Source organism: Salmo salar, chromosome 20, assembly GCF_965601325.2.
Source record: "Salmo salar chromosome 20, fSalSal1, whole genome shotgun sequence".
NCBI classification, from domain to species: Eukaryota; Metazoa; Chordata; class Actinopteri; order Salmoniformes; family Salmonidae; genus Salmo; species Salmo salar.
Window position 1 is genome coordinate 77,525,846 of NC_138310.1, and position 26,591 is coordinate 77,552,436.

The 26,591-nt window shown below is 42.4% G+C and overlaps 1 protein-coding gene across 1 annotated transcript in view; it reads left to right on the forward strand.

Moving 5' to 3' along the window:
* Positions 1-322: 322 nt before the first annotated feature.
* The window catches only part of robo1 (roundabout, axon guidance receptor, homolog 1 (Drosophila)), a 664,161-nt gene continuing 637,892 nt past the window's right edge, over positions 323-26,591 (forward strand). Inside the window, exon 1 of the mRNA XM_082966738.1 lies at positions 323-692. The gene's annotated coding sequence lies outside the window, so the exon portion shown is untranslated. The remainder of the gene's footprint in view (positions 693-26,591) is intronic.

A 26,591-nucleotide genomic window follows, 5' to 3' on the forward strand; every position in this document is an offset into this window, starting at 1 on the left:
ACTCGTAGAAGACAGGCGAGAACAGCCATGACTAATGCTAGTTTCGGGTCTTGATTAGGCTACTGCAGGTTCACATTAGCCTAGGCCTATCACAGACCTTATTATCACAGCCAGGAATAGCCTACCACGGAGAATGGATTGGAGCTTGAAATTCTCGTTTCCCATGTTGAACATCCACTATGGGTTAATTTAGACAAGTCAGAATGTACATTCATTTCACCCACTGCAGTCAGATCAAATAGGACTCACGGTTTTACTCCTCCTGTGGCAGAGAATCATCTTAGCGCAGCTTTAGGACCCAGGGAGGCTGGCTGGCTAGCCGTTCCTCTGCAGGAGAAGAGAAGAGGCATGGACAGAGTTGTATGCGCTGATGTTCCATCTCTGATTTAACTCTTCTATAGATAACGGTCCAGGATTCCCATCTTCTCGAGGATTAGGCTTCTCCAAAGAACTGATTTGATTCCAGTATCTGCTCCTTTGTTTTTACAAGCAGAGAAGAAGTACCGATATCCGCTCAACTTGTCCAGTTGGCAGTTATAGTTTTAATTTGCTATTCTATGGTGTTTGCGCTGCGAGGTAACGTGGGCTACACAGGAAAGTTTCGCACATCTTCATATGACCATGGACCAATTCTTATTTTGATTTAGACAAGCACATAGACCAGTATAATACCACAGAAATTGGAAAACTTGGTAAGTTGTCATTTATTTGTGAGTTTTACGTGTGTGCTGCACTGTTGTTTGCTCACAGTATGAGATGCAGCTAGTGATGCGTTCGTTCCTCATTTGTCGCTCGGCTATGTAGCCTGCCTGGGCAATGTTTTAATTGTGTTTGTTTTTACACATTAGTCCTCTTTCCAAAACGGAACATTTCAGTACATTAAGGTATGTTCCTAATTAGACGATATTTTTTAAATATAAATCAGCACACCGCAGCCATAAGGCTATCTATCGGTTATTGTCTACGTCACTATATCTGAAAGGAACTGTAGGCTAGGCAAATGTACATAGGCCTACATACATATTGGTTAAAACTTATTTAGGTGTGGACACTGTTTTAACAACAGCTTGAGATGCACCTCTACTGGAGCCTCATCATGGCTGTACGGACGCATCCTCTGGCCTTTTGCTTTCATTTTAAACTTTAATTGTGAAATCTGATACACCCAGCACATGTTTTGTAGTAGTCATTGATGCCAATGTCATTTATTGTGCGTGTAAAGTTTCCCACTTGTTGTCACTCTTGTGAAATCTTACATCACTGTGAATAAATGGTGAATAGAAAACCATTATTGATCATTCTTAGTGAAGCCAGCACGAGCTGGCATAAAAGCACAGAGCTGACATCTTTCTATCCTCCGCAGTCCGTGCGCCCATGGTAGCTTATATGATGCCTCTGCATGTAAACGAGGATGTATAATAGAATGTCCATTTGAACCAAATACAAATAGCCATCGTCGTTTTAAAGTCCTCTCGGTGAGGTGCTGAAAGTTTCTTCAACTGTCCACCTGGAGTGTCTTGTCATGAAAGGGAATGAAATGAAATATGACTGACTGTCATTGTAGCAAAGACGCCGGTCTATTTGGACTTAACTTATTTCCAGTTTTATCTTTATCTTTACGATTCTCTCGTGTATTTAATGGATTTTGTATGTTTCATTTTGCCTATGACTATGTCCTTAGACAAATATTTTCCAATATAGATATCCAAATAAATATTGAGTCACTTCTTATATAAAAATATACCCGGGGGATGTATACTACTCTGTGCCTGTATTATGCAAATATGTGTATTGCTTTATTTAAAATGTCTACATATCATATGCATTTAATTCATGCATTTTTCATTGCACGTTGGTGAGTTGCAATTACCATATCCAGCAAGGTAGCTTGCTGCGTTGAAAGTCATGGATCATACAGGGTATTGCATTGGGGACTATGAGACAATCAATACATTGAGCTACTACAGAAGGCTTTGAATTTCACATGCAATATCAAGATGTTGATCCACTATCTACAGTAAGAATGACCTTACTTAGATGTGTCTACCATTATAACCATAGCTTATAGCATCTTTATGTGGTTGCTTTGCAGGTCATCAATGTGTCGTTTGTTTTGAGTGCAATGTTCAATATAAGATGTATTTGATCGTGTATACTGTAGAACTCCATAGCATTGAGTATCACCGAGCAATGAGTTTTGTTGATGTACACTGAACAAAAATAAAAATGCAACATGCAACAATTTCAAAGACTTTACTGAGTTACAGTTCATTTAGCAAATAAGTCAATTGAAATAAATCTATGGATTTTACATGAATACAGACACATCTGTTGGTCACAGTTACCTTAAAAAAACGGTAGGGGTGTGGATCAGAAAACCAATCAGTATCTTCTGTGACCACCATTTGCCTCATGCAGTGCGACACATCTTCTTCGCATAGAGTTGATCAGGCTGTTGATTGTGGCCTGTGGAATGTTGTCCCACTCCTCTTCAATGGTTGTGCGAAGTTGCTGGATATTGGCGGGTACTGGAACACGCTGTTTTACACGTCGATCCAGAGCATCCCAAACATGCTCAATGGGTGACATGTCTGGTGAGGTCATGGAGGAATTGGGACATTTTCAGCTTCTAGGAATTGTGTACAGATCCTTGCGACATGGGGCCATTCATCATCATGCTTAAACATGAGATGATGGAGGCGAGTTAATGGCATGACAATGGGCCTCAGGATCTCGTCACAGTATTTCTGTTTATTCATATTGCCATCGATAAAATGCAATTGTGTTCATTGTCCGTAGCTTATGCCTGCCCATACCATAAACCCACTGCCAACATTGGGGCACTCTGTTCACACCGTTGACATCAGCAAACCGCACGCCCACACAACGCTGTCCGCACGCCCACACAACGCTGTCCGCACGCCCACACAACGCTGTCCGCACGCCCACACAGCGCTGTCCGCACGCCCACACAACGCTGTCCGCACGCCCACACAACGCTGTCTGCCATCTGCCTGGTACAGTTGAAACCAGGATTCATCCATGAAGAGCACACTTCTCCAGCATGCCAGTGGCCATCGAAGGAGAGCATTTGCCCACTGAAGTCGGTTACAATGCTGAACTGCAGTCAGGCCAAGACCCTGGGGAGGAGGACGAGCTCGCAGATGAGCGTCCCTGAGATGGTTTCTGTCAGTTTGTGCAGAATGTTTTGGGTTTTGCAAACCCAGAGTTTTATCAGCTGTCTGGGTGGATGTTCTCAGACGATCCTGCAGATGAAAATGCAGATATGGAGGTCCTGGGTTGGCATGGTTAAACGTGGTCTGCGGTTGTGAGCCCAGTTGTACGTACTGCCAAATTCTCTAAAACGACGTTGGAGGCATCTTATGGCACAGAAAATAACATGAGATTTTCTGTCAACTGCTCTTGTGGACATTCCTGCAGTCAGCATGCCAATTGCACACTCCCTCAAAACTTGAGACATCTGTGGCATTGTGTTGTGTGACAAAACTGCACATTTTAGAGTAGGCTTTTATTGTCCCCAGCACAAAGTTCACCTGTGTAATGATCATACTGTTTAATCAGCTTCTTTATATGCCACACCTGTCAGGTGGATAGATGGTCTTGGGAAAGGAGAAATGCTCACTAACAGGGTGTAAACACATTTGTGCGCAAAATTTGAGAGAAATAAGCTTTTTGTGCGTGTGGAACATTTCCAGCATCTTTTATTTCAGCTCATGAAACATGGGACCAACATTTTACATGTTGCATTTATATTTTTTTTCAGTATATACAGTACCAGTCAAAAGTTTGGACACACCTACTCATTCAAGGGTTTTTCTTTATTTTTACTATTTTTTACTTCTAATTTGAATAATAATAGTGAAGACATCAAAACTATGAAATAGCACATATGGAATCATGTAGTAACCAAAAAAGTTAAACAAATCAAAATATATGTTATATTTGCTATTCTTCAATGTAGCCACCCTTTGCCTTGATGACAGCTTTGCACACTCTTGGCATTCCCTCAACCAGAAAAACCCTTGAATGAATAGGTGTGTTCAAACTTTTGACTGGTACTGTATGTCATCTGAGCAAGGGCAGATCATTTCTCTGTGTCTCTCTGTCAAGTAATGCTCAACACTAAGTTCCAGAGGAGCCAATTCTACTGTGACATATTTCTCTTCCCTCAGGGAACCTTGCCATGGCAGCTACATTAAAAGACGTATAGTGCCTTTCGCAAAGTATTCAGACCCCTTGACTTTTTCCAAATTTTGTTACGTTAGAGCCTTATTCTAAAATTTATTAAATTAATATTTTTCCTCATCAGTCTACGCACTACCCCATATTGACAAAGCAAAAAAAAATGTTTGACATTTTTCCAAATGTATATAATAAAAAACAGAAATACCTTATTTACATATGTATTCAGACCCTTTGCTATGAGACTCGAAATTGAGATCATGTGCATCCTGTTTCCATTGATCATTCTTGACATGTTTGATTAGACTCCACCTGTGGTAAATTCAATTGATTGAACATGATTTGGAAAGGCACACACCTGTCTATATAAGGTCCCACAGTTGACAGTGTCTCAGCAAAAACCAAGGAATTGTCTGTAGAGCTCTGAAACAGGATTGTGTCGAGGCACAGATTTTGATTTTGATTTATTTCACTTTTATTTAACCAGGTTGGCCAGTTGAGAACAAGTTCTCATTTACAACTGCGACCTGGCCAAGATAAAGCAAAGCAGTGCGACACAAACAACAACACTTGATTTTTTATATTGTGTTATTGAGTGGGTACAGAACTTGTTCTCAACTAGCTTACCTGGTTAAATAAAGGTGAAACATTTAAAAAAAAAAATGTTAACATGCATGAAAGATCTGTGGAAGGGTACTAAAAAATGTACATGTGCAAATATTTCTAAATAATTATTTTTGCTTTGTCATTATGGAGTATTGTGTGTAGATCGATGAGGGAAAAAAAACAATTTAATACATTTTAGAATAAGGTTGTAACGCAACAAAATGTGGAAAAAGTTAAGGTATCTGAATACTTTCCAAATGCTCTGTATATACTGGCACTGAGGTTTACAACAGTATAATCAGGCTCATCTATGGCACATTGCATATTCATCCACGTGTTTGAGTGTGTGTGTGGATTCTGTTTGCACTGACATTAGGACAGCTCGAGGTAGATAATGGCGCCAGAGGGGATGGCTGCCGTTTTACAGGCTCCAAACCAACTCTGCTATTTTGTGTGTTTTTTCGCATTGTTTGTAACTTATTTTGTACATAATGTTGCTGCTACCTTCTTTTATGACTGAAAATAGCTTCTGGATATAAGAACAGCGATTACTCACCTCGAACTGGACGAAGATTTTTTCTTTAATGAGTCTGATGCGATGGATATGCTGCTTCTCCAAGACCAGGCCCAAATCCCTGACATTTGCCTGAAGAAAAGACGGGCGAAGATCGGGCGAAGAAAAGGGGGCGAAGATCAGGTTACCTTTTTGAGAATTCGTCGGCGAGTGGGTACATCCATTCTATTGGCCAACGTCCAATCACTGGAGAATAAACTCGATGATCTCTGTTCGAGACTATTCTACCAACAGGACATTAACAACTGTTATATCTTATGTTTCACCGAGTTGTGGCTGAAAGACGACACGGATAATATACTTTTGGCTGGGTTTTCCGTGCATCGGCAGGACAGAACAGCTACATCTGGTTAGACAAGGGGTGGGTGTGTGTCTATTTGTCAATAACAGCTGGTGCCCAATGTCTAATATTAAGGAAGTCTCGAGGTATTTCTCGCCTGAGGTAGAGTACCTCATGATAAGCTGTAAACCCCACTATCTACCTGGAGAGTTTTCTTCTATATTTTTTGTAGCACTCAATGAGCCGCACTCAATGAGCTGTATAAGGCCATACGTATAAGGCCACACAAGAAAATGCTCATCCAGAAGTGGCACACCTAGTGGCAGGGGACTTTAATGCAGGTAAACTTAAATCCATTTTACCTCATTTCTACCAGCATGTCACATGTGCAACCAGAGGAAACAAACTCTAGACCAACTTTACTCCACACACAGATGTCGTGTCTTTGGGGTACCATTAAACTGAAGACATGTTTATCAATTAACTCCCTGTAATTATTATCACGCGATTAAACTGATTAATCGTTTAATTGTAATTAACTAGGAGATCGGGGCACCAAGGAAAATATTCAGATTACGAAGCTATAATTTTCCTAATATTACTTTCCTATATTATAACATTATATATTATATTCTGTTATAGTATAGGCCGATTATCTTCTGGTTTAAATGGTGTATTTTACCTCGCGTCCAGTCTCATTCCAAACGTCGTAAATTGTTGTATCTGCACGAACCCAGTCTTTACTAAGAGTCATCCATACATCAATTGTCTTAACCTGTTAGGGCTAGGGGGCAGTATTGACACGGCTGGATAAAAAACATACCCGATTTAATCTGGTTACCACTCCTACCCAGTAACTAGAATATGCATATACTTATTACATATGGATAGAAAACACCCTAAATTTTCTAAAACTGTTTGAAGGGTGTCTGTGAGTATAACAGAACTCAAATGGCAGGTCAAAACCTGAGAGATTCCTTTACAGGAAGTGGCCTGTCTGACCATTTCTTGAACTTCTTTTCCATCTCTATCATTTACTAAGGATCTCTGCTCTAACGTGACACTTCCCACGTCGTCCATAGGCGCTCAGAGCCCGGGAAAAAACAGAATGTCGTCATTCCAGCCCCAGGCTGAAACACATTATCGCCTTTCTCAAGTGGCCGATCAAGGGACACTGGGCTTATGCGCGTGACCCGACCGCCCCCGCCTTTGGGATTTTTTCCTCTGTTTGCCGAAAAGGAGATTCCCTGTCGGAATATTATCGCTTTTCTACGAGAAAAATGTCGTAAAAATTGATTTTAAACAGCGGTTGACATGCTTCGAAGTACGGTAATGGAATATTTAGAATTTTATTGTCACGAATTGCGCCATGCGCGCGACACTTCTTTACTATTTCGGATAGTGTCTGGAACGCACGAACAAAACGCCGCTATTCGGATATAACGATGGATTATTTTGGACCAAACCAACATTTGTTATTGAAGTAGCAGTCCTGGGTGTGCATTCTGACGAAGACAACAAAAGGTAATCAAACTTTTATAATAGTAAATATGATTATGGTGAGTGCTAAACTTGCCGGGTGTCTAAATAGCGAGCCCGTGATGCCTGGGCTATGTACTTAGAATATTGCAAAATGTGCTTTCACCAAAAAGCTATTTTAAAATCGGACATATCGAGTGCATAGAGGAGGTCTCTATCTATAATTCTTAAAATAATTGTTATGCTTTTTGTGAACATTTATCGTGAGTAATTTAGTAAAATGTTAGCGAATTCCCCGGAAGTTTGCTAGTTCTGAACGTCACATGCTAATGTAAAAAGCTGGTTTTTGATATAAATATGAACTTGATTGAACAAAACATGCATGCATTGTATAACATAATGTCCTAGGGTTGTCATCTGATGAAGATCATTAAAGGTGAGTGCTGCATTTAGCAAGCGTCCCACCTAGCCCATAGAGGTTAAAATCATTTATTTACTAAACTAAGTAATTCACATAAAGTATACAAACAGTAATTATCATCACAAAGAATTGGTAGGGTAATGTGTCCTAGTGGGCTAAAACAGGCATGGCTGGTCTGTTAGACAATGGGTCATAAACGGTCAGCTGAGGAGGTACACAGAGTTCATTAATATTAACAATTGACAATTGAACGCTCACTCATTCGGGAACAATTGCAATCAATATATATTTACGCTCAGTGTGTCGTCGGGATCCTTGTTGGAGCGTCGTTCTATTGGAGAGTTCTCTCTCTCTCTCTCTCTCTCTCGGTTAGAATGGATCTTTCAAAGCGACCTTCATTAATGTCGTCATAGAATGGATGTTTCGTTGGTCTTCGCGTTCAATGATATAATTTACTTAGCTGCAGACTAATAATTAATATCAAAGACTTGTTCTTATTCTGTCGGTATCAATAGTCTAAAAGTTAACCACGTGGTATAGTTCACTTTCAGTAGAGTACTTGGATGGTCAAACCTATTGGCCAACTCGCAATGGAGTGGAGGCCGGGTCTTGGTTAGTAAATCAGGGTGGGGTGGTTTTATAGTGAACATGTCACATGACGCCTGGTCCTGTCTGTGTCGCTGGGGGCGTGCTGATGACTGAGTTAAGCTTGGTACAGAAATATAATTCTATCACATTAACATCAGTACATAGCATCTCAATGTATTACAAATAGCTTTATCCTTATTAATACATTCTATACAACCATATGGATGCAAGTCTCAAGGCTGAGGCTATTATATAAACCGTTTTATGGTAATATGGCTATATTGTCTCTTCTGAGTATCACAAAATTGTACCAAGCGCACCAGTTCGTAGCTGGATTCTTCACCAATCTTCCATACCTTCTCCAGAACACAAAGGTCGCTTGGCTCCCCAATTCTGTGAGTTGGAAGAATTTCCTGTGTCTCTCTATGGGCCATGTGGCCAGAGACTCTCCTGGAATTTTACCACTCCTTCACACAGGGACTGGGTGGGGGAAGGTAGGTTGGGGGATGGTGCAAAGGGGGGGAGGGGGTCAACTGTCCTCCCTGTACTCAAAGAGGCCAACGTCATGACATACCCCCCCGGTGGTTTGGATCTTGTTTATCCTGCAAGTTACAAATCAACATAAAATCATGACCACGTGATGTCCCGTTGGTAGATCATCGTTGCAGTCCCCTCTGGTGGTTGAACTTTTATAGGCTCTCTGGAAGCGGAGCAGTCCCCCACAAGGATGGGCAGTTGATGTCCGGTTGGTGATCGCCGTTGCGGTCTCCTCTAGTGGTGTACCTTGGTAGGTTCCCTGGAAGCTGCAAAGTACCCCAGGAAGGGCCAGGGGATGTCCTGGTTGGTGATCGCCGTTGCGGTCCACCCCTCTGGTGGTTTACCTTGGTAGGCTCTCTGACAGCGGGCATGCCGCCACAAGGATAGGCCGTGGGTGTCCGGATTTGGGGTCGCCGTTCCGGACCCGTCGTCCAGACTGGAAGATCTGGGCATTAACTTAGGCAGATGTTAACAACGCACACACACTCATGAAATATATATAATTACATTCATTCCCCAATGAGCGGCGTTATGGCACTAAGTGATGGTTGTATGGGGACTTTGTTTACGGCTCTATCACTTCCTAAGTGTCAAAGGAACTGAACCGAAAAGGAATGAAAGCATAAACAAAACAAAAATATACAAAATATAGTTCTCACACAAAAAAATCATCTAATTGGACTGTATTCTATGTACGTCCAATGTTCTGGCAAAATGATTATCATGGCATTGTCTCTAATGCCATATCTAGGGTTTTTCCTACTTGGTGTGTTGCTTAGGCGCTATCCTAAGTTTAACTATATGATAAGTCTACAGCTGTAATGCACTAGTTTTGGGCAGTCTACAGGGATGACCTATGGACTTCTGGGAAGAAAACTGGTGAGTGCTGTAGAGTCAAAGGCCTAGAAGTAAATGTTCAACTTTACTAAGGCTGGTATATTGCTTGGGCCCTTAAGTGGTCCTAGCATAAATCCTAATTTGATGTTCCGTTGTGCATGTGCGTTTATGCTTACACAAGCGCGCATGTCAAGGGAAGAAAACCAAGTATCCGGGCAGATTACAACTTGTTCAGAATGAGTCTGACGTAGTCAGATCATTTTCAGGTCAATGCCTGGAGGTCAGTCAGAAATGGTGTCAAGGGAGTCTGTAGTAGTTTTTCTACAAGTCACTGTGTCTTCCACTACTGTAGTGGCGATAGGTATGAAGTCTATTTCATAGCTATGTTATCCACGGAGGAGCTAACCTCACGACGGAAGTACTCTTTAAGTATTGGACCAGTCATACGTGGTGTGATCATGGTTCATGACTTCTAATAATTTTCCTCCTGAATGGAGGGTCCTATTTATTAGTGACATGTGTGTTAACCATTGGAAGAGTGCACTGGAGATTCCCCTCCACGTGTTGCAATCTGAGTGACTCCTATGTCGCTGTTGTCAATGGTAATTTGATTGGTTAAGTCTCTAACCTTCTTACTGATTGTAGCTGGACTGACTGTTGCTAGTATTGGTACTGGTACTCAAGGGGACCAGTTATCCTACCGATTTATTCTGAAATATTATCTACCGGAACACATGATTGGAGCATATTACTAGTTGTATTGTAGTTGAACCTACACATGGCAAAGAATGGTTTATTGATGCCATTTGTTTTGGAGGTGGACAAGTCCACTGGACTTCCTTTACGACCAGTGTGGTACACCTCAGTACTATCTTAGATGTCTTCTAAGATAATCCCCGTCTAGGGGCCTGTCTGCTCCTCACTGTTCTCATAGGGGAGTTTACAACTAGATTTGATTTATGCTCTCGTACGGTGTTGTCCGTAGTCTTGACCCCCCCACCGGCCTCGATGAGGCTCATCATGGGTCTGTGCTACTATTCCCCCCCTTTGTGCCTCGGGATCCCCCCACCAGCGGGTGGTGTTGGTGTCCGATGCGCAAATGAAATGGTCGGACCCTATGTACGAGTTGTCAGCGGCCGCGTTGTTATGAGAATGGCTGTAACCTTTCAACCAAATCTCCTGGTGTTTGTGCTTCAAAACGCTCAGTGGCTGTCGAGGCATGTCAGTTACCACCGCGTCCGCGTGTGGCAACCTCTTCATTACCTGCGAACTGAGACGAGGATATCGGTCTGTGATATCGCAAAGTGTTTCACCAGTGGGAGTCATCGGGTCAGTTGCTGGACTGACGCCATTAGTGTCATTGTAAGGGGTGACAGAGCGGAAGGTGTGTCCCCAACAAAGCGGAAGGTGTGTCATCGGAAACAGAGTATACTATGCGCATCAATGTTTTTCTTGCTGAGACGGCCGCAGTGCTTGCGGAAGTGTCCAAAGGGCAAGAGTTCATCTCAACTATCGTATTGCACGACTGCAAGGAGGAGGGAAGTTGCTTATTCACAGAGACAGTTGGCTCGAAATCATGAAAAGAATGGTCAATCAGATTGGCTGATGGAATGTGTCGAGATATCGTAATATCTCCGTGGATCGGATTCTGTACCAAGAGGTTTCTAAACGTCTTTTTCCCAAGGGGTGCTTTCGACAGATACCCCTCGTGAAGGACTGCGTTGCAGCTAGCGTTAAGGGGAGACAGTGTGGTCAGTGGAGAAGGCACTGTGGCCTGTGACCATACCTGGTTGGTTTTCCAATCCATCAATGGGAGTAACCGATCCATCAAGTCTGCTTCAAGTAGCAGGGGTACAGTTTCGAGGCTGGTAACATACACAGGGTGAACGAGCGATACGTCCTGGAAGTGTAGTTTCAGCATGACTCTCAATGTGAGAGGCAAGGTAGTCTGAGTGACCCCTCAAAGCTTAGTGTCGCATTGTTCCACTTTTAACCAATGTTTAGTTGGCTTCAAAGCCCTTTTGAGATCATCAAACAATGTTTGAGAGATGAGTGATATTGTCGCACCCGAATCCATTAGCGCATGACAAGTTAAGCAGTCCTCCAGGACTGTTTCCAGGTATGGCTGTTTAGATTCGTGGTTAGTGGACATATTGTGGTCGTGGTCGTTCGCAACGACGTGATGTGCCATTTCTGTTCAAGGTGGAAGCAGATTAACTTTTCCGATTTTGAGTGGGCTTGGCTTTAACAAAGCGTTTGACCTTTATCTTCGCAACTTTTGTATCAGAGTCTATAGACAGAGCCCGGGGGCTTGTTTCTTGATCAAGCCGGCCCTGGATAGGGTCTTGAATGAGAGCGGGAGAAATTTGAACTTTAACGTCCATGCTATCGGTGTTAATTCCTGCGGACCTGGTGTCCGGTAATTCCCCGTCTAGTCCTTGTGACTTATCTTTTACCCTTTTCTCAAATTGTTCTCGCTTAAGTTCTTCCCGTAGTGGGACTTCTGGAGAACATTGGTCTACGTTTTGATCGTCCTTCAACCCTTTGTTACCCTTGTGCTCTGACACTTTTTGTGAGTTGGGTGCAGGAACGTAGCGAACGGGTCGATTGTAGCGGTAGTCATGTTGATGGCTACGTACTTTACAGTTATTTCGACCGCGGAGGTTATTGGAACCATGGTTTCGTGGGAGAAACTGTTGTTGTGCGTCATCTCTTGACGCTCCAATACCTGATAATGCACCCTCTAACTGGAGTGAGTGCTCCTGGTTAAACTTCAAAACTGAGTGGTCAGGGCTCTTAGCGTTGTGAACTTTTGATGCCTCAAAAGCTGTGCTTGCAAGCTCTCTGAGTTGTAAGATAGGCAAGCCAACGTGGGCGGCAGGGCCCAAGTAGGTAATGAAGGTGGGATACATGTTCGACAGAAACATTTGTTTGAATGGTAACAGCTCTTCCATTCCTGTTTCAGTGAGTAGACCAAAGTAAGCTGAACGAAGCCTATGATAGTAAGCTTGTGGGTGTTCGTTTCGAGCTTGTTTGACGGTGTTAGCCAGTGAGCTATCGTGTTTGCGAGTCGCAGAACCACTGAATTCTAATTTCAAAGCTGTGGCAAGTTTAGCATAGTCATTTAGCACGTGTTGCTGTTGTAGACGAATGAACCTCGTCACGTGTCTATTCGACGTTCGCTTCAACAGGTAAACCCTGTGAGAACCCGTAGCGTTCGGGTAGCCATCCAACGCGTCCTCTATGTCAGCTAGGAACATCTCAGTATCGTTTGGCTGACCTGGAACGGGGTCAAAGGTGGGGAAATTCTTGACGAGTTTGTCAAGGTATTCCGCGCCAAGCGGGCGGAGAGGGTTGGCTTCATCCTGTGGAGAAATTGGGGCCGAAAGGCCAAGAGAAGAATCTAAGCCTTGTTGTTGTTGACCAAGAGGCGCCATGTTACTCAGTGCCGAAGGGCCAAGAGGAGAAGACTGAGGGACACATGAGGGAGGCAAGGTCTGAAACCTATTGTCTTCACTCCTGTGAGTACAGGGCTCCGGTTGCTTGGATGGGTAGTCGCGCTGTAGAGCGTGACCATTCTGGATTTCCTCCAGATGGTACCTAAGGGTGGAATTCTGCTGCCTTGCAGAGTCCACTTGAGCGCTTAGAGTACTGATTTTGGACACGTGAGTGTCACACCTGCTCCTTTCGGTCTCAAACTTATCTGTCATGGTTTGCAGATAGATGTCCTGAGTACGGAGCGAGAGATTCAGTGATGAGATTTCCTCTGCTTGCTTAGAAATCAATATTTCCATCCTCATCACCTGAATTCTCTCATCATTCATTTGGTCAGCGACTTCAATAAGTTCTGCTGATTTATCATCCAACTTTGTCACTGTGTTCATTAACTGCTCGTCTTTGGTCTGCAGCGCTTTGAGGAGCACCGTGTTATTTTGAGTAACATTCAACAAAACAGCATGCATGTTGTCAAGTTGAGCGCTCCTGTTTGTAGATAACTCTTCAGATTTATCTAGTTTGGCGTGGACATCATCGTATTTAGTTTTGGCTAAATCGAGTTGTTCCTGTAGCATATGATTTTGTTCCTGTAGAAAACTATTTTGTTGAAGAGCTTGTGCTTGTTCATCGTCATACGTTTTTGCAATTACATTTTATTGTTCAGTTTTCGAACGCAGTTCCATAGCTAGCAGAATTTTTCCCTTGTCTGCATTGGTCATTGGTTTCCCGGTTCTCTCCACCTGTCCCTTTATGTCTACTGTTACCTGCTCGTGCTTCAGCTGTGCACTGCGGTATTGAACAGATGGCAATCTCGGATGGCAAGACATCAGAGCTAGACTGGAGAGAACCTTTACGAGGCCTGCGCCCGATGGTTGATTTTGGAAAACATTGTTGTCTACTTTTCCACTAATGGCATAATTAGGGTTGTTATCGCTGCTGAGGTCAGAGATCAATCCATTTACGGGTGGAGGTTCACTAATTAGCGGGCGAGTGGGGACCACCCCCTCTGATAGCTTGCACATTATTAGAACATTTGAAAGGAAAAAATGTTTTTCCTAATTTTCCAAAATTTGGTTTTGGAATGTGGGGAGCTGCAAAGAAGATTTTAATCTATTTATAGACGTTAATGAACCATCAGTACTGTACAGTACTGTGGAAGTTGGACGTGAATGAATTTGCAAAAGCAAATTGAATTAATCAATGCCAATGATTAGTCCTACCTGGGTAGGCTATCTGGGTATTAAACTTGAATTACCTGAGAGGTTGCTTCATCCAGGTTAATATGCAAAGTTTAAGTTGTCTCGTTTAATTGGAAGAACCTAGAAAGGTATGTTCGACAATTTAACTTATTAAATTGAATGAGACGATAATCCATACAATCGCCATTGATTGGATATCATAAGTGTAAACCGTAGGTCAAATGTTGGAACCCTTCACCACTAGGGTACGCTCCTCCCTGGGGCTGAAGCCACATGGGATTCACTCCCGTGAGTAATGGGTTTTACTGAATGTGCTTTGCTAAAGCAGATTTTACTGATTAATCTATTTATGATATATCAAACCTGTATAGGCTATCTGGGAATTAACTTTGAATTAAACTGAGAGCATTGCTTCATCTAAGTTAAGTTTGAAAAAAGTTAATCATGTCTCATTGTAGACACCCAATCAATTTTGGATATTATTTAAAAGATCCACTTGAAAAGGTAAATCTGGCAATTTCACTTGTTAGTTAAATTGAATGAGACGTCATATCCAGTCAATTGCGATTGTCTGGATATCTTACCGTGCTCCACGTTTGGATTTCCCCTAGAGATGTACTGGCAATTCTTCACCACCAGGTGAAGTACAAAGGTCGGGACTTCCGTCGCGCCAGGCGGAGAGATTAAAACGTGGCACAGGGAGAGGAAATGTTCCCTCTCTGTTAGCTTGCCCGTAATGCTAAGCTATTGCTACTTGGTTCAGGAGTATCCTTCCAAGCACCAAAATAGGGTCCTTTCACTATGGAAAGGGTGGGTTTTCTAGTGACGTCTCACCTTAACCCCATTCAGCATATTCTGCTAGCGTTTATGCTGACCGGAGCGACACGGTACTTAAATACAGATACGCATACGGTCTGCCCACACTGTCTTAGTGCGGTAGGCAAATTATTCGGCTCGGTTACCGGACAGTTAACTTCTAATTTCTAACCTTACTCTAGAAGTTAATATTGACCGACAGAAATAGTACCGTTTGGCCTAACGGACTAAATCTGGAATTTATCCCTCACTGCTATCGACATAAGACCGGAGACACTCTAAATAGCTTCTCCCAATGGAAAATACACAATCACTTTGTTTAGATAGCAGGCTGTTTGTACAATTCTGTTTGCACAATTGATATATAGAATTTCACAGCAAAGTCCAATTCTATCTTAGAATCCTCGCATGGGGGCTCCAATTATGTCGTGTCTTTGGTGTACCATTAAACTGAAGACATGTTTATCAATTAACTCCCTGTAATTATTATCACGCGATTAAACTGATTAATTGTTTAATTGTAATTAACTAGGAGATCGGGGCACCAAGGAAAATATTCAGATTACAAAGCTATAATTTTCCTAATATAACTTTCCTATATTATAACATTATATATTATATTCTGTTATAGTATAGGCCGATTATCTTCTGGTTTAAATGGTGTATTTTACCTCGTGTCCAGTCTCATTCCAAACGTCGTAAATTGTTGTATCTGCACGAACCCAGTCTTTACTAAGAGTCATCCATACATCAATTGTCTTAAAATCATTTATTTACTAAACTAAGTAATTCACATAAAGTATACAAACAGTAATTATCATCACAAAGAATTGGTAGGGTAATGTGTCCTAGTGGGCTAAAACAGGCATGGCTGGTCTGTTAGACAATGGGTCATAAACGGTCAGCTGAGGAGGTACACAGAGTTCATTAATATTAACAATTGACAATTGAACGCTCACTCATTCGGGAACAATTGCAATCAATATATATTTACGCTCAGTGTGTCGTCGGGATCCTTGTTGGAGCGTCGTTCTATTGGAGAGTTCTCTCTCTCTCTCTCTCTCTCTCTCTCGGTTAGAATGGATCTATCAAAGCGACCTTCATTAATGTCGTCATAGAATGGATGTTTCGTTGGTCTTCGCGTTCAATGATATAATTTACTTAGCTGCAGACTAAAAATTAATATCAAAGACTTGTTCTTATTCTGTCGGTATCAATAGTCTAAAAGTTAACCACGTGGTATAGTTCACTTTCAGTAGAGTACTTGGATGGTCAAACCTATTGGCCAACTCGCAATGGAGTGGAGGCCGGGTCTTGGTTAGTAAATCAGGGTGGGGTGGTTTTATAGTGAACATGTCACATGACGCCTGGTCCTGTCTGTGTCCCTGGGGGCGTGCCGATGACTGAGTTAAGCTTGGTACAGAAATATAATTCTATCACATTAACATCAGTACATAGCATCTCAATGTATTACAAATAGCTTTATCCTTATTAATACATTCTATACAACCATGTGGATGCAAGTCTCAAGGCTGAGGCTATTATATAAACCGTTTTATGGTAATATGGCTATATTGTCTCTTCTGAGTATCACAAAATTGTACCAAGCGGACCAGTTCGTAGCTGGATTCTTCACCAATCTTCCATACCTTCTCCAGAACACAAAGGTCGCTTGGCTCCCCAATTCTGTGAGTTGGAAGAATTTCCTGTGTCTCTCTATGGGCCATGTGGCCAGAGACTCTCCTGGAATATTACCACTCCTTCACACAGGGACTGGGTGGGGGAAGGTAGGTTGGGGGATGGTGCAAAGGGGGGGAGGGGGTCAACTGTCCTCCCTGTACTCAAAGAGGCCAACGTCATGACACAGAGATGCATACAAAGCTCTCCCTCGTCCTCCGTTTGGCAAAGCTGACCATAATTCTATCCTCCTGATTCCTGCATACATGTATAAATTAAGCAGGAAGTACCAGTGACTCGCTTAACCTCTTACATCTAGACGTTCCGCTAGCGGAACACCTGCTCCAATATCCAATGATGGGCGTGGCGCGAAATGCACTCGATATGTCCGATTTTAAAATAGCTTTTTGGTGAAAGCACATTTTGCAATATTCTAAGTACATAGCCCAGGCATCACGGGCTAGCTATTTAGACACCCGGCAAGTTTAGCACTCACCAATATCAGCTTTACTATTATAAAAGTTTGATTACCTTTTGTTGTCTTCGTCAGAATGCACTCCCAGGACTGCTACTTCAATAACAAATGTTGGTTTGGTCCAAAGTAATCCATCGTTATATCTGAATAGCGGCGTTTTGTTTGTGCGTTCCAGACACTATCCGAAATGGTAAAGAAGGGTCGTGCGCATGGCGCAATTCGTCACAAAAAAATTCTAAATATTCCATTACCGTACTTCGAAGCATGTCAACCGCTGTTTAAAATCAATTTTTACGCCATTTTTCTCGTAGAAAAGCGATAATATTCCGACAGGGAATCTCCTTTTCGGCAAACAGAGGAAAAAAATCACAAAGGCGGGGGCGGTCGGGTCATGCGCCTAAGCCCAGAGTCCCTTGATCGGCCACTTGAGAAAGGCGATAATGTGTTTCAGCCTGGGGCTGGGATGACGACATTCTGTTTTTTCCCGGGCTCTGAGCGCCTATGGACGACGTAGGAAGTGTCACGTTAGAGCAGAGATCCTTAGTAAAAGATAGAGATGGAAAAGAAGTTCAAGAAATGGTCAGACAGGCCACTTCCTGTAAAGGAATCTCTCAGGTTTTGACCTGCCATTTGAGTTCTGTTATACTCACCGACACCATTCAAACAGTTTTAGAAACTTTAGGGTGTTTTCTATCCATATGTAATAAGTATATGCATATTCTAGTTACTGGGTAGGAGTGGTAACCAGATTAAATTGGGTATGTTTTTTATCCAGCCGTGAAAATACTGCCATAACAGGTTAATACGGAAGTGGTCAGATGACGCGGATGCTACACTACAGGACTGTTCTGCTAGCACAAACTGGAATATGTTCCGGGATTCATCCCATGACATTGAGGAGTATACCACCGTAGTCACCGGCTTCATCAATAAGTGCATTGATGACGTCGTCCCCACAGTGACCGTACGTACATATCCCAACCAGAAGCCATGGATTACAGGCAACATCCACACCGAGCTAAAGGATAGAGCTGCCACTTTTAAGGAGCGGGACATTAATCCAGAAGCTTATAAACAATTACGCTATGTCCTCAGATGAACCATCAAACAGGCAAAGCATCAATAAAGTACAAAGATTGAATCCTACTACACCGGTTCTGACGCTTGTCGGATTTGGCAGGGCTTGCAAACTATTACAGACTACAAAGGGAAATCCAGCCGCGAGCTGCTGATTGACGCGAGCCTACCAGACGGGCTAATTGTCTTTTATACTCGGTTCGAGGCAAGTAACACTGAAGCATGCATGAGAGCACCATCTGTTCTGGACGACTGTGTGATCACGCTCTCTGTAGCCGATGTGAGCAAGAGCTTTAACCTCTATGGGACCGGCGGGACGAATTCGTCCCACCTACGTAACATCCACTGCCAGCCTGTGGCGCGATTTTCAAAATCTTCAAAATCCTATTACTTCAATTTCTCAAACATATGACTATTTTACAGCCATTTAAAGATAAGACTCTCGTTAATCTAACCACACTGTCCGATTTCAAAAAGGCTTTACAACGAAAGCAAAACATTAGATTATGTCAGCAGAGTACCAAGCCAGAAATAATCAGACACCCATTTTTCAAGCCAGCATATAATGTCACCAAAACCCAGAAGACAGCTAAATGCAGCACTCACCTTTGATGATCTTCATCAGATGACAACCCTAGGACATTATGTTATACAATACATGCATGTTTTGTTCAATCAAGTTCATATTTATATCAAAAACCAGCTTTTTACATTAGCATGTGACGTTCAGAACTAGCATACCCCCCGCAAACTTACGGGGAATTCGCTAACATTTTACTAAATTACTCACGATAAACGTTCACAAAAAGCATAACAATTATTTTAAGAATTATAGATACAGACCTCCTCTATGCACTCGATATGTCCGATTTTAAAATAGCTTTTTGGTGAAAGCACATTTTGCAATATTCTAAGTATATAGCCCAGGCATCACGGGCTCGCTATTTAGACACCCGGCAAGTTTAGCACTCACCATAATCATATTTACTATTATAAAAATGTCATTACCTTTTGTTGTCTTCGTCAGAATGCACACCCAGGACGTCTACTTCAATAACAAATGTTGGTTTGGTCCAAAATAATCCATCGTTATATCCGAATAGCGGCGTTTTGTTCGTGCGTTCCAGACACTATCCGAAATAGTAAAGAAGTGTCGCGCGCTTGGCGCAATTCCTGACAATAAAATTCAAAGTATTCAATTGCCGTACGTCGAAGCATGTCAACCGCTGTTTAAAATCAATTTTTACGTCATTTTTCTCGTAGAAAAGCGATAAAATTCCGACAGGGAATCTCCTTTTCGGCAAACAGAGGAAAAAATCCCAAAGGCGGGGGCGGTCGGGGTCACGCGCATAAGCTAGTGTCTCTTGATGGGCCACTTGAGAAAGGCGATAATGTGTTTCAGCCTGGGGCTGGAATGACGACATTCTGTTTTTTCCCAGGCTATGAGAGCCTATGGACGACGTGGGAAGTGTCGCGTTAGAGCAGAGATCCTTAGTAAATGATAGAGATGGCAAAGAAGTTCCAGAAATGGTCAGACAGGCCACTTCCTGTAAAGGAATCTCTCAGGTTTTGACCTGCCATTTGAGTTCTGTTATACTCACAGACACCATTCAAACAGTTTTAGAAAATTTAGGGTGTTTTCTATCCATATGTAATAAGTATATGCATATTCTAGTTACTGAGTAGGAGTGGTAACCAGATTAAATCGGGTATGTTTTTTATCCAGCCGTGTCAATGCTGCCCCCTAGCCCTAACAGGTTAAACAGGTCAACATTCACAAGGCCACGGGCTAGACGGATTACCAGGACGTGTACTCAGAATGCACTGACCAAGTGGGAGGATCAACCTCTCCCTGACCGAGTCTGTAATACCTACATGTTTCCAGCAGGCCACCATAGTCCCTGTGCCCAAGAAAGCGAAGGTAACCTGCCTAAATGACTACTGCCCCGTAGCATTCATGTCGGTAGCCATGAAGTGCTTTGAAAGGCTCGTCATGGCTCACGTCAACACCATCATCCCGGAAACCCTAGACCCACTCCAATTTGCTTACTGCACCAATAGATCCACAGATGATGCAATCTCAATTGCACCTCACATTGCCCTTTCCCACCTGGACAAAAGGAACACCTACAGTTGAAGTCGGAAGTTTACATACACTTAGGCTGGAGTCATTAAAACTCATTTTTAAACCACTCCACAAATTTCTTGTTAACAAACTCTAATTTTGGAAAGTCGGTTAGGACATCTACTGTGTGCATGACACTAGTCATTTTTCCAACAATTATTTACAGACTGATTATTTCACTTATAATTCACTGTATCACAATTCCAGAGGGTCAGAAGTTTACATACACTAAGTTGACTCTGCCTTTAAACAGCTTGGAAAATTCCAGATAATTATGTCATAGCTTTAGAAGCTTCTGATAGGCTAATTGACATCATTTGAGTCAATTGGAGGTGTACCTGTGGATGTATTTCAAGGCCTACCTTCAAACTCAGTGCCTCTTTGCTTGACATCATGGGAAAATCAAAAGAAATCAGCCAAGACCTCAGAAAAAAAATTGTAGACCTCCACAAGTCTGGTTCATCCTTGGGAGAAATTTCCAAACGTCTCAAGGTTTCACGTTCATCTGTACAAACAATAGTACGCAAGTATAAACACCATGGGACCACGCAGCCGTCATACCACTCAGGAAGGAGACACGTTCTGTCTCCTAGAGATTAATGTACTTTGGTGTGAAAAGTGCAAATCAATCCCAGAACAACAGCAAAGGACCTTGTGAAGATGCTGGAGGAAACAGGTACAAAAGTATCTATATCCACAGTAAAACGAGTTCTATATCGACATAACCTGAAATGCCGCTCAGCAAGGAAGAAGCCACTGCTCCAAAACCACCATAAAAAAAGCCAGACCACGGTTTGCATGGGTACAAAGGGTACTTTTTGGAGAAATGTCCTCTGGTCTGATGAAACAAAAATGTAACTGTTTGGCCATAATGACCATTGTAATGTTTGGAGGGAAACGGGGGATGCTTGCAAGCCGAAGAACACCATCCCAACCGTGAAGCACGGGGGTGGCAGCATCATGATGTGGGGGTGCTTTGCTGCTGGAGGGACTGGTGTACTTCACAAATAGATGGCATCATGAGGCAGGAAAATTATGTGGATATATTGAAGCAACATCTTAAGACATCAGTCAGGAAGTTAAAGCTTGGTCGCAAATGGGTCTTCCAAATGGACAGTGACCCCAAGCATACTTCCAAAGTTGTGGCAAAATGGCTTAAGGACAACAAAGTCAAGGTATTGGAGTGGCCATCACAAAGCCCTGACCTCAATCCTATAGAAAATGTGTGGGCAGAACTGAAAAAGCGTATCTCAGTTACACCAGCTCTGTCTGGAGGAATAGGCCAAAATTCACCCAATTTATTTTGGGAAGCTTGTGGAAGGCTACCCGAAACATCTGACCCAAGTTAAACAATTTAAAGGCAATGCTACCAAATACTAATTGAGTGTATGTAAACTTTTTACCCACAGGGAATGTGATGAAAGAAATAAAAGCTGAATTAAATCATTCTCTCTACTTTTATTTTGACATTTGACATTCTTAAAATAAGGTGGTGATCCTAACTGACCTAAGACAGATTTTTACTAAGATTAAATGTTCGGAATTGTGAAAAACTGAGTTTAAATGTATTTGGTTAAGGTGTATGTAAACTTCCGACTTCAACTGTATGTGAGAATGCTGTTCATTGACTAAGCTAAGAACCATAGGACTTAACCTCTATGGGACCGGCGGGACGAATTCGTCCCACCTACGTAACAGCCACTGCCAGCCTGTGGCGCGATTTTCAAAATCTTCAAAATCCTATTACTTCAATTTCTCAAACATATGACTATTTTACAGCCATTTAAAGATAAGACTCTCGTTAATCTAACCACACTGTCCGATTTCAAAAAGGCTTTACAACGAAAGCAAAACATTAGATTATGTCAGCAGAGTACCAAGCCAGAAATAATCAGACACCCATTTTTCAAGCCAGCATATAATGTCACCAAAACCCAGAAGACAGCTAAATGCAGCACTCACCTTTGATGATCTTCATCAGATGACAACCCTAGGACATTATGTTATACAATACATGCATGTTTTGTTCAATCAAGTTCATATTTATATCAAAAACCAGCTTTTTACATTAGCATGTGACGTTCAGAACTAGCATACCCCCCGCAAACTTCCGGGGAATTCGCTAACATTTTACTAAATTACTCACGATAAACGTTCACAAAAAGCATAACAATTATTTTAAGAATTATAGATACAGACCTCCTCTATGCACTCGATATGTCCGATTTTAAAATAGCTTTTTGGTGAAAGCACATTTTGCAATATTCTAAGTACATAGCCCAGGCATCACGGGCTCGCTATTTAGACACCCGGCAAGTTTAGCACTCACCATAATCATATTTACTATTATAAAAATGTCATTACCTTTTGTTGTCTTCGTCAGAATGCACACCCAGGACAGCTACTTCAATAACAAATGTTGGTTTGGTCCAAAATAATCCATCGTTATATCCGAATAGCGGCGTTTTGTTCGTGCGTTCCAGACACTATCCGAAATAGTATAGAAGTGTCACGCGCTTGGCGCAATTCCTGACAATAAAATTCAAAGTATTCCATTGCCGTACGTCGAAGCATGTCAACCGCTGTTTAAAATCAATTTTTACGTCATTTTTCTCGTAGAAAAGCGATAATATTCCGACAGGGAATCTCCTTTTCGGCAAACAGAGGAAAAAATCCCAAAGGCGGGGGCGGTCGGGGTCACGCGCATAAGCTAGTGTCTCTTGATGGGCCACTTGAGAAAGGCGATAATGTGTTTCAGCCTGCGGCTGGAATGACGACATTCTGTTTTTTCCCGGGCTCTGAGAGCCTATGGAAGACGTGGGAAGTGTCACGTTAGAGCAGAGATCCTTAGTAAATGATAGAGATGGCAAAGAAGTTCCAGAAATGGTCAGACAGGCCACTTCCTGTAAAGGAATCTCTCAGGTTTTGACCTGCCATTTGAGTTCTGTTATACTCACAGACACCATTCAAACAGTTTTAGAAAATTTAGGGTGTTTTCTATCCATATGTAATAAGTATATGCATATTCTAGTTACTGAGTAGGAGTGGTAACCAGATTAAATCGGGTATGTTTTTTATCCAGCCGTGTCAATGCTGCCCCCTAACCCTAACAGGTTAACACTACCCTCTGCAATTGGATCCTGGACTTCTTGACGGGCAGCCCCCAGGTGGTAAGGCTAGGCAACAACACATCTGCCATGCTGATCCTCAACAGAGGAGCCCCTCAGGGGTTCTGGCTAAGTCCCCTCCTGCTCTCCCTGTTCACCCATGACTGCGTGGCCAAGCACGACTCCAACACCATCATTAAGTTTGCTGACGACACAACAGTGGTAGGCCTGATCACCGACAGCGATGAGGCAGCTTATAGGGAGGAGGTCTGCCTGGACCAAATCTTCTCCCTCAGCGTGACCAAGACAAAAGAGCTAATTGTGGACTACTGGAAAAGGAGGGCCGACCACGCCCCCATTCACATCGACGAGGCTGTAGTGGAGCAGGTCAAGAGTTTCAAGCTCCTTAGTGTCCACATCACCAACAAACTATCATGTTCCAAACACACCAAAACAGTCGTGAAGAGGGCACGACAACTCGTTTCCACCCTCAATAGACTGAAAAGATTTGGAATGGGTCCCCAGATCCTCAAAAAGATCTACAGCTGCACCATCGAGAGCATCCTGTCCAGTTGCATTACCGCCTGGTATGGTAACTGCTCGGCATCCGACCGTAAGGACCCCAGTCACCCGAGTCATAGACTGTTCTCCCTGCTACTGCGTGGCAAGCGGTACTGGAGCACCAAGTCTAGGTCCAAAAGGCTCCTTAACAGCTTCTACCCCCCAAGCCGTAAGACTGCTGAACAATTAATCAAATGGCCACCCGGACTATTTACATTTTTACATTTTTATACAGCTGCTACTCGCTGTTTATTATCTATGCATAGTCACTTTACCCCCACCTACATGTACATATTACCTTCACTAACCTGTACCCCCGCACATTGACTTGGTACCGGTACCCTGTGCATATTGCCTCGTTATTGTTATTTTATTGTGTTACTTTTTATAAAAAATGTAACTTTCATTTATTTAGTAATTATTTTCTTTACTCTATTTCTTGAACTACATTGTTGGTTAAGGGCTTGTAAGTAAGCATTTCACGGTAAGGTCTACACCTCTTGTATTCGGCGCATGTGACAAATCAAGATGCGAGGCCCAGTTTGTGCCAAACTTTTAGAATCTTCTGCTCTGAGACACCCAAAGTGTGACCACTACTAATCCCACCGGCTGTATTCCTTCTAGATTAGGATTAAAACACGGCTGCAGGGATTTCTGTGGTCAGGTGGACCAGTCAGTCTGCTGTGAAATCCAATTTTTTTACCCTTGCTCTGCTTCCTCATGCAATCAAGCCCTGGTGTGATCTTAGAAGAATATGTTACTCACTTCAATGAATTCAGCATTTTGGAGACACTTTCCTGATGAATCCAAACACGCCTTCTACAGACCTGAACAACCATATCCTGATTTCCCATCAGTCTGTCTTCACTTTCTCCTTTGTCCTTCTCTGTGCTGCTATGACCTCCTCCACTGGACTGTGAACACTAGCCTGTAAACCCCTACTTTTCTGTGATGTTGACTTTACTGGTGATCCATGAATTGCAGGTCCCTCACCCTCATTGGCTGAAAACAACAACTAACAAAAGTAATACTTTTTTGGGCAACAGCACTAGAAACATTATTTACGTTGTGGTAGGCAACCCATCTGTCTAGAGAGACTATTACAATACTTTTTCTGAAAACATATTTCTTAATAGCAATAAAGCTCTGAAGTGCAGACAGAAATTTTACACTGGAAAGTAAAGTTTTATCAAAGACCCAAGTCAATAGAATATATTTATACATTTTAATATGCTGTAAAAAGTATGAGACATCAATCTGATTATAGAATTGACTCATTTTTATTGCCTGCCGGGCTGAGGTGTAGAGCTCTCACCAAGGTGATGGAATATCCATCCCGTTACATGTGAATCTCATTGAATTCCAATAATATCTGAGTATGCATTATTTATGGCAAAATAATGCGATTAGGTTTTTTGCAACGAAGAGGGCTTCTCTGTTTTTGTAATGGTTTTATGAGAGGTGTGAACACTGAGAGCCTATGTTGCACAGAAATTATAATTCCATTACATTATTGATTGATGTGAGTCTTCTGTTCCCCCCCCCCTTATTTTATTGTCAGTGCAAATATTTGCTGCCTGATTAGTTGTCCTGAGGATATTTCTCAGGTGTAGTCTTCTTACTCTGCCCTGTCTGTCAACATGGCTAGGCTGTGTCCACTGCAGGCTTCTAGGCCCAATCTGTTGATGTTCTGACCAGAACATATTGGATCACAATGGAGCTGAATGGTCCCAAAACACGAGCAGAGATACACGATGGAAGCTAGAGGGAGAGAGAGAGATATGAGGAGAATGAATCTCACATTATTCTCTTGCCAAGCGTATGTGTGATTGTTGGAACATGGCTGGCGGGAGTGCCCACAGTGAAGGCCTGGCTGTATTGCCTGGGTAAATCTCTATGATCCAGAGAGGCAGACCAGATATCCCTCCATGGTAAATCTAAGGCTTATCAGGCCGACTAGGAATGTAGGTGTGTGGCAGCCAAAGGAGAACATCGGCAGATTTCATCTAGCAGGATTAGTGATATTTGGAAAAGAGAGGCAGCTAAAAAGATTTAGATATCGAATTCATTGGGCAAAACCAACAACAATGAGAGCTGTGTCTGTAAGGATTCTGTGAAAGATATACAAGGTTTGGTGCATACAATTACAGCTTCAGCTGTCATTGGGACATTGCCATTACAAAGCTGTTGTATAATTTGTCTTCTATCTGTGGGGAAGGAACTTGGTATTGAACATTGTATTGCCTGAAGTTAATGCTCTATTTCTTGAATTGTTAAAACAATACCTCAAACTGCACTGACAATCGGCATCAGACCTCTCACTGCAGGTGGGGAAACAATGGGGGAAGTGATTATTGGTCCTCATCCTCAACCGACTGTCCAGATGTTTGAATGGCCTGAAGGATGCTGCCGATTTATTTATCCTTCTGTTTTTTTTTCATCGCAAGGCTGAACTGCTGTGATAGGAACTTGATGATGATGTGTCCTCTGAGGTGGTCTGTCTGATTGAAAACCTTTCGTCTCCTGTCCTCCAC